Source organism: Primulina eburnea, chromosome 5 (assembly GCF_022965805.1).
Source record: "Primulina eburnea isolate SZY01 chromosome 5, ASM2296580v1, whole genome shotgun sequence".
NCBI lineage: Eukaryota > Viridiplantae > Streptophyta > Magnoliopsida > Lamiales > Gesneriaceae > Primulina > Primulina eburnea.
Genome location: NC_133105.1, coordinates 40,065,111 through 40,075,180, shown reverse-complemented (window position 1 = coordinate 40,075,180; position 10,070 = coordinate 40,065,111). Strand labels below are relative to the sequence as shown.

General features: G+C 37.5%; 1 long non-coding RNA gene across 1 annotated transcript; it reads left to right on the top strand.

Annotated features, from left to right (window-relative positions):
- The first annotated feature begins 8,718 nt into the window (after positions 1 to 8,718).
- On the top strand, positions 8,719 to 9,726 carry LOC140831830 (uncharacterized). The gene is made up of 3 exons (XR_012117965.1): positions 8,719 to 8,828; positions 8,933 to 8,965; positions 9,447 to 9,726. It is a non-coding gene; the product is annotated as an uncharacterized lncRNA (long non-coding RNA).
- Positions 9,727 to 10,070: the final 344 nt, after the last annotated feature.

Genomic DNA, 10,070 nt, shown 5'->3' with positions numbered 1-10,070 from the left:
ATAATAATTATTTAAGCTTAACCCTAATTTTTCATAATTTTATGAGGCATAAAACTAGACTTTTTAATTAACTCGTTAATTAGAGTTTCGTGCGGCGATTAAATCCCGAATAAATCCAAAGCTCATTATTTTAATCCCAAATTTTAAACATAGCATTTTTAATATTTATTCTACCCTTCCAAGTCATGAGCCACCCCCGTGGACCCTTGGATCTATTTTTAGCCTTTGAATTTTCGAAATTGACACCCTAACGTACACACCGAGCCATCTCCTAATTTACCCGAGCCACGCCCGAGCCACCTTGAGCCAAAACCTAGCCAACCCATCTAGGGACCCTACTGTGCAAGCCCAGCCCCAATACATGACCCTAACCCGCTCAAAAAGTTGCTGGAAGTCGACCCAATATTCTGCATGCTTTGTGTGTGTGTTCCTTGATGCAATAGGACTCCTAACCCAACTAGGACTCTTCCAGCCGAGCCACCACCGAGCCCACCTATCCCTAACCGTCCCTAGACCAAGCCCAGCCCCAGCCCAGACCAGTCCAGCCACCAAAACTCCAAGCCCGAAGCACCTGAACCAGGCATCAACCTGCGCGCTCATGTGCTGCCGTATGGTTCCCTAGTTTTATTCGAGCCAGAAGCGAGCCCACCACTCCAGCCCATAGCCCGACCCCTTCCCATCATCCTAGGACCCTAATGAACCACCTAGCCCAGCCCCAAACCGAGCCACACCCTGGAAATCCCGAAGAGCACCTGCGCGTGCCTTGGGGGAGAGTCCCACTTCATGTGGACTCTTCCCCAGGCCAAGGCTCGCGCCCTAGCCCTCCTAGGACCCTTCCTAGGACCTAACCATGATCCCTAGGACCCAACTACCCGACCTGGTCGAGCCCTCTTGCCCCATGCACACCCAACCGAAACTTGCACTTCAAAATTTCAAGCAAAACTTCGGCCCCTTATTCTGTTTCTATTCCTTTGGTTTCAGCCTTGTTTTCTTTATTATTAACATGTTTTTGGCTAAAAACCAACCCATATTAATACCCTATACATGGCAGCCCCTTAATCAAAATAAGAACATGAATTTGGAAGCAAAAATCACAAGTAATTCTCATGCATGTACATAGCTACGAAAATAACAATTTGTGTGTCATGTTTTCATTCAAAATATGCTTAAACAATTACTATGGTGTGATAGATGTTTGAAGAAAAGAATATGGCGTGCCTTTGCGTAATTTACGCACGAATTTACGTTGACGATTGCGAAGAACGGCGACAAGAAACCTAGGCTGGATCCTCCTTGAACTTTCGAACTTTTCTCTTCAAAATATTATATTTGTGTATCGTGTATTATGATTGGGGAGAATTGGTGTGCTGAATTATGAAAGTGGCGTGTGATAAGTGAGGGTTTGGGGTGGGTTTAGCTTATTTTATAGTTAATAATTCCTTAATTAAGCTTAGGCCCATTAAAGATAAATTTAGGCCCATTAATGTTTAATTAGAATTTAATTAAAATATTAAAATAGTTTTGGTAAAAATAGTTTGTGAATTAAATAGCCGGGTTGCAAAAAAGTTTGTATTTTTGTTAAAAACCAACACCGATAAAATTTACGTCCCGACGTATAAAATCACCTCTAAACCCCATATTTTCAAAAATAAGAAAAACCCACAATCATATTTTAAATAATTAAAAACAATTATTTAATAAAAACATTTTATAATTATCAGCCATCAGTCTCCGTTCTTCGATCGCAACTCGAATAACCTTTAAAAATACATTTTAATGCAACCATGATGAAAAATATATATTAAACATGCAAATATGCACAACATAATTAATTCATGCAATTAAATCATTTAATTGAAATACACAAAGAATTTAATAATTTATATGCATGTGGTTCGTGTGGCCCCTTAAATTTTCGGGGCGTTACAATCTTCCCCCCTTAAATTGAATTTCGTCCTCGAAATTCGTTTATCCTCTATAATCAAAAGTTTAGACTTAATTCTAGTATTCCAGTTAAATTTTCCTTCTAAATCCTTATTTGCAAATTCGCAACTTAAAAAGACCCATGATGACTTAATGATATATTATTATAACCTCGAATTTCAACTTTTCTTAAAATTCTCAATATAAAAATATGGATGCCCATACTTATCGTATATTACTTTCCTTATTTTATACCCAAAATGTTCATCAACTTATAAAATTTTAATCTTAAAATCCCAAATGCATCCGCTAACGCTTTGATTTTCAAGCCTAATATCGATTCATTCTTAAAACCCTTGATTAGCATTCCTTATAACATTATAACCTAAGATATCCCAAGGCTCCAAATATTCTTAAAAGTCTAAATACTCAAAACTCTTATCATTTAAACCATCCAATTATCACTTATTGCTAAACTAGTTCCCAAAAATTCCTTAATATTTGCAAAAATCTTTTCTTAATTTACTCAAAAATTATCTTAATTGATCCTTATTTTCAAAATTCCTTAATTAACCCATAAATTTTTGGCATTCTTACTTTTCTTCTATAGCTTTCCCATAGCATAATTTCGATAAATTTAAACTTATTTACCCAAAAATCAATTCTTATAATCAATCTTATCTTTCGTCAAAACTTAAAATCTCAATTTATACATTTCTATACTCCCAAAGATAATCGCAGTCTTCGAATCATTATTACTTATGTCTAATTCCCAAAAATAATTCAACTAATAACCATGAATCATAAATATTTTCTTAGAAAATCTACGTGTCCCAAAAGCATTCATAATATTCACAATTAACTTATAGCCCAAAAATTAGAACGTCAATACTAAAACCCAAAAATCAACATCGTCCAATTCCACCACAAAGCCAACATGCGTTAAAATCAAATAATTTCTTATTTCATAACGTATCACGTATAAAAATTCAAAATCATATAAATCATACCCAACAAGCTAGTAAACATGTAACAAAACATATTATTTATGTCATCATGCAAGTAACATCATATTAAACCATATAAAGCATGTAAACTTACAAGTTTGAGGCTTGACGACTGATCTTCCCGGTGCTGATGGTGGCACAACCCTTTATAGAACCATTGCTCTGATACCAACTGAAACGTCCTCATCTCTTATTGCTTTAAAACGTGCTAGAATTTTTTTTTTTAAACCTCACTTAGCATCGGCCAAACCATAAAATATTTTTGACATCATTTTAAAAATAAACATTCAACTAACATTTTTCTACATCTAAAAATAACATTTGAAAAGTATAGCCCATACTATAACCTCTCAAAAACCACTCATAATCATGATAAAAGTCATAAAATCTTTTAACATCAATCATCACGTATATGCGGAAACTAGCGTCGGTCCTCGGGTCATGTGCACCTTCAGTCCAGTCGGATCAACCATCAAGACCTCCATTAGCATTATCATGATAACCTGCATCCATCACACCTAGTGAGTCTAAAGACTCAACACGTCATATCCTTGATAACAAGTAATACGTAATACAGTTAACATATAACAGTGAAAAATACTTGTACTTAAAATATCGTTTTCATGAAGATGCATAAACATAAACATAACATTTTCGTAAACATTTTCATGATGCATAAAACTTTTAAATAAACATTTTCATAATCTTACACATAAACATTTTCATATAAACATAAACATATTCATATTCATATCATCATCAACGTATTCATATCATCATCAACATATACGTATTCCTTTTTCCTTTCGTTGAATTCAGATCGTTAATTGTGACTTTCGTGTTCGTCTACGTCTACGTCTACGTGTTGGGCGATGGATCCATCTACATGTAACCACAATACTGGGCAGCGGGGACACCAGCGACACTCTCACCCGTCAACTAGGCCTTGGCCTTACGTATTAACATATCATCGTATACATCTACATGTCCGTATCCAAGGAAACACGATCGTCGGGCTCCCACTGGGACCATAACCCTCACGAAATTTCCAACATATCATCGTATTAGTTACAATTACTTCACTTCCTTCAACGTTTCTTATTCTCATCACTTTAAAAAAATTTAAACATGCGTATAACGTTTTTCTTTTAAACCAAGCATGCAACATATCTTCTAAATGTCCATAATTAAACCATAAAATCCATAAACGTTTTAAAAATAACATTTTAACATATACATATCCATGAACATTTAAAAATCATAATTTAACATATAAAAATTCATAAACATCCATAATCATTTTAAAATAAACATTTTAAAAATCAGTAAACATTTAAAATAAACGTTCTAACATATAAAAATCATAAAAAGCCATAAACGTTTTTAAAATCAACATCATGAAAATATTAATAATTATATTAACACATAAAACAGCATTCAAGGCACTGCCATGACGTTTACTAATTTCTAGGTGTAAAAAGACCGGTTTACCCCTAGACGTAAAATTCTTCGATTTCGACTTTTTCTTGATTTCATTGACTCTAACGTGTCCCAAATAATTATTTAAGCTTACATGAATTTTCTCATATTTTTATTTGGCTTAAATCGATGACTTTTAAATTAATCTTTAAATATAACGTATTAATGTGTTTTAATCCCGAATTAAACCAAACCTTATTATAAAATTCCCAAATTAAAAAATTAGACTTATAATAATTATTTAAGCTTAACCCTAATTTTTCATAATTTTATGAGGCATAAAACTAGACTTTTTAATTAACTCGTTAATTAGAGTTTCGTGCGGCGATTAAATCCCGAATAAATCCAAAACTCATTATTTTAATCCCAAATTTTAAACATAGCATTTTTAATATTTATTCTACCCTTCCAAGTCATGAGCCACCCCCGTGGACCCTTGGATCTATTTTTAGCCTTTGAATTTTCGAAATTGACACCCTAACGTACACACCGAGCCATCTCCTAATTTACCCGAGCCACGCCCGAGCCACCTTGAGCCAAAACCTAGCCAACCCATCTAGGGACCCTACTGTGCAAGCCCAGCCCCAATACATGACCCTAACCCGCTCAAAAACTTGCTGGAAGTCGACCCAATATTCTGCATGCTGTGTGTGTGTGTTCCTTGATGCAATAGGACTCCTAACCCAACTAGGACTCTTCCAGCCGAGCCACCACCGAGCCCACCTATCCCTAACCATCCCTAGACCAAGCCCAGCCCCAGCCCAGACCAGTCCAGCCACCAAAACCCCAAGCCCGAAGCACCTGAACCAGGCATCAACCTGCGCGTTCATGTGCTGCCGTATGGTTCCCTAGTTTTAGTCGAGCCAGAAGCGAGCCCACCACTCCAGCCCATAGCCCGACCCCTTCCCATCATCCTAGGACCCTAATGAACCACCTAGCCCAGCCCCAAACCGAGCCACCCCCTGGAAATCCCGAACAGCACCTGCGCGTGCCTTGGGGGAGAGTCCCACTTCATGTGGACTGTTCCCCAGGCCAAGGCTCGCGCCCTAGCCCTCCTAGGACCCTTCCTAGGACCTAACCATGATCCCTAGGACCCAACTACCCGACCTGGTCGAGCCCTCTTGCCCCATGCACACCCAACCGAAACTTGCACTTCAAAATTTCAAGCAAAACTTCGGCCCCTTATTCTGTTTCTATTCCTTTGGTTTCAGCCTTGTTTTCTTTATTATTTAACATGTTTTTGGCTAAAAACCAACCCATATTAATACCCTATACATGGCAGCCCCTTAATCAAAATAAGAACATGAATTTGGAAGCAAAAATCACAAGTAATTCTCATGCATGTACATAGCTACGAAAATAACAATTTGTGTGTCATGTTTTCATTCAAAATATGCTTAAAAAATTACTATGGTGTGATAGATGTTTAAAGAAAAGAATATGGCGTGCCTTTGCGTAATTTACGCACGAATTTACGTTGACGATTGCGAAGAACGGCGACAAGAAACCTAGGCTGGATCCTCCTTGAACTTTCGAACTTTTCTCTTCAAAATATTATATTTGTGTATCGTGTATTATGATTGGGGAGAATTGGTGTGCTGAATTATGAAAGTGGCGTGTGATAAGTGAGGGTTTGGGGTGGGTTTAGCTTATTTTATAGTTAATAATTCCTTAATTAAGCTTAGGCCCATTAAAGATAAATTTAGGCCCATTAATGTTTAATTAGAATTTAATTAAAATATTAAAATAGTTTTGGTAAAAATAGTTTGTGAATTAAATAGCCGGGTTGCAAAAAAGTTCGTATTTTTGTTAAAAACCAACACCGATAAAATTTACATCCCGACGTATAAAATCACCTCTAAACCCCATATTTTCAAAAATAAGAAAAACCCACAATCATATTTTAAATAATTAAAAACAATTATATAATAAAAACATTTTATAATTATCAGCCATCAGTCTCCGTTCTTCGATCGCAACTCGAATAACCTTTAAAAATACATTTTAATGCAACCATGATGAAAAATATATATTAAACATGCAAATATGCACAACATAATTAATTCATGCAATTAAATCATTTAATTGAAATACACAAAGAATTTAATAATTTATATGTATGTGGTTCGTGTGGCCCCTTAAATTTTCGGGGCGTTACAGGCGGAATCACTGTTCATAGCGGCGGAAACAATGTTCATCGCCGGAATCACTATTCATTGCCGGATTCACTATTCACGCCGGAATACTGTTCATCGCGAGTACTGTTCTTCCGAAATTACTGTTCACGTCGAGAGTACTGTTCACGGTACTGTTCACCGAAAAAAATAATAAAATATTGGGTGTTTGTTGGAATTTTAGCGCTTTTATTTCAGCGTTAAGTTTGTCCTTGTCATTTAGTCGCATTCTAGTCAATTTCCAAAGTTGTTTATTCTTGTGTGGTCTAAGTGAGTCGAATTTCAAGCGTCTCAGGATTGATATCATAAGTTTGATACGTGGAAGCCACCATACTTAAGCGCCCCTTGAGAATTCTCACTTGAGTGAAAATATTTGAGTGGAGTGATTTGTGAGGTTTTGTGGTGAGGGAAAAAGACGAGTGCGAGTGAATTTTCATTGGAGTGACTAGTGAGGATTTGTGGTGAGGAAATTTTATTTTTTTTATTGTTTTATACTAACCTTTTCTTGCAGGTATAATGGTTGACGATCATCAATTTCAAAGCTTGTTAAGGGGGTTGGGTGAAATGTGGGAGAAGGAGTTTAAGCCTTTACATGAAAGGTTGGGTAGGCTTGAGTGTAGTGCTAATGAGAAGAGACGAGGTAGTAGATTTGGTGGGGATAGAGTATTGCATTTGGATCGTTATGATGATAGGAGATTTGATGAGGATAAGGGGTATAGAAGCCGAGAAGGGTATAGACTGAGTGGCACAAAGATGACCATTCCATCTTTCAGTGGGGAGGCCGATCCGAAGGCGTACCTTGAGTGGGAAGAGAGAATGGAGTGTGTATTGGAGAGCCGGGATGATTATACTGAAGCAATGAAGGTAAGACGAGCTTGCAGTGAGTTTACCGACTATGCTACGACTTGGTGGGATAAGTTAGTATTGCGTAGGAGACGATGTGGGGATGACCCTATAGTTACGTGGGATGAGATGAAAAGGGTGATGAGGAAGCAATTTGCTCCAAAACACATTAATATGAGAGGTGGTAGGAGAGATGTGCATAGGGAGCCCTTGACATCCCCTTGGCGGAGGAGCTTGGGAGAGAAAATCAGTGATACGCCAAAGAAGGAGTCGAGACGTGAAGCTAGCAAATATGAATATCAAGGTACATCTAAAAACTCAAATTCTAGTACTTGCGATATTATATGTTGTTGGTGTTTTGAAATTGTGCATGATATTAGCCAATGTCCACGTGAGAAGGTGGCCATAGTAAAATCGCCAGTTGAGCTTAATTCTCAATTGGAGGTTGATTTGTGGGTGAGCTTGAACCTCAATTGGAGGATGAGGCGGTTGTTGAGTTTGAACTTGGAAATGAGGTTGTAGTGGTTGACTCATTTAGTGGGGAAGAAATGCCTAATTTGTCTACTATGGAGGAAGAGAGTAGGCAAGAGAAAGTTATGTTGCATACATGTTTGGAAGAATCTTGTGTTTCTCTTGTTCAATTGAATCCTAAAGGAGTCCTTGAGGTTCAATTAACAATTCATGAATTGAGCGAAAAAGAAATTAAGATGGGCGAAAGAAAGAGAGAACAAAAGAATGAGATGGCCATAGAAAAGAAAAATGAAAGAAAAGAAAAAGAAAAAGAGGCCAAAGAAAAAGAAAAAGAAAAAGAAAAGAAAAATAATTTTAAGGCCCAAAAGAGTGAAAAGAGTGAGGATGAGAGTTGTTTACTTTTGTATAAACCCCTTAAAGTACCTTTGTACAAAGTGGTTTATTATTCTTGTGATGATATAGCCGGTTCAATCCCGAGCATTGTTATTTCTCATTTGCAGGGTGTAATGACCCGAATTCTTATTTTGAATGAAATATTAATTAAGAGATAATTAATGAGTTGTTAATTTAAGTATTATTAAGGATTAATAATTCGGGATCAAGTTGTTGGTATCCACCGAATTTTAAATGGATAACCCGACCTACTTCGGATTACATTATCTCGAGAAATCCAACTAGACCAATGAGATTCCGACACATGGCAGATAAGATTGGTTCGGATTTTTTGAAATAGTCCGGATGCAGCCTATAAATGGAAGCCGATTCTTTTGTTTCCTTCACCGCATTCTTCAGAGAAAGTGCTAGTTTTACCATAGTTTCTAGTCAGTTTCTAGGGCACTTTGGTGTCGGGAAGTTTCGGAGCTAGTGTCGACTCGAGGAGGGTCGGTGAACTGAGATCGAGACATCATCAGCGGGCTGACGACGGACGCAGGTATAATCCTAAATCCTTAGATAGTGATTTAAGGATCATAGGGAGATCTTTGTAGCATGTTTGATCTGGTTTGTTAGTGATTTCATTATGTTGGTATTGTCTAGGTTAAGAGCTTTCTGTCAGATTGTTTTAGTGAGGTACGTGATGTACTGACTGAGATATCCAAGCGTAGTATACACACTTATATGCTGCATATTTATCTGTTGCATGATACATGTTTTACTGCTTTGGCATATTATGCATGACATATCATGTTGAGCCTGATATCTTTTGAGATATACCTCGTTTGTTGGGGCCGCTCAGCCCTATTCTGTATTGTGGACGATGGGGCATCGAGAGCTACAGTGTCCGACGGGACCCGCGGGCTCTGATGACCTGGACATTGCAGGTCCACGTCTTGATGATGAGTGTGGGAGCCAAAACATGCCTAGGGCAGATCAGAGACTACACACTCAGGCGCCTCTAGACTGAGCATGAGATTCTTGACTTGATCCCTGATATCCGAGCATATTGCATTTCGCATGCATCATATTAGTTTGTATACTCGTACATTCTCGTATTGGGCGATTGTCGCTCACGTCCTTGTTTTCATCTTGGGCACCCTATTCCACGGGGCAGGTCTTAGGTTGGACGGTTCGGACGACCAGGGCAGTGGCTAGAGCAGTTGGGTTTTCGGTGGTGATCCAGTGGAGGTTTTCTGTGGTTTAATCGTTTTCTCGTTCAGGGTTATGTTTTGTATTTGTTATGGTTGTATTAATGTTTAAGACTGTCGTTATTGCTTTGTTTTCATTTGGGTTGTAAGATGATTAAGTATTTGGTTTCCGCTGTTTAATTGTTGGTATTAAGTTTAATGTTGCATGTTTATTAGTCTGTTTAGTAGTGGCTCGGGTAAGGGCGCTACACAGGGTTATGATGAAGTTGTGATGAGGAGACAAGAAAATGTGGAAGGTGTAAAAATGCAATGGGATGATCCATTTGGTGTTGAGGGCAATCACCGTGAGGTAAGAATAATTGCCAACGCAACAACCATGAGGTACGACTTTTGTTCTTATCTTATTTCATTGGTATGTTGTATTCAAGAGTTTGGTGAGAGAGTTGAGAGTGGGATGTCTAAATGGTCTAATGGTGAATTAACCTTTGTCCCTAGGAGTCATAGATTGGAGAATGATGACATATTTAATAGATCAAATCTAAATGTTAGTGATCGTGAATTTTCAAGAGTTGTCAAATTGATGAGTTTTT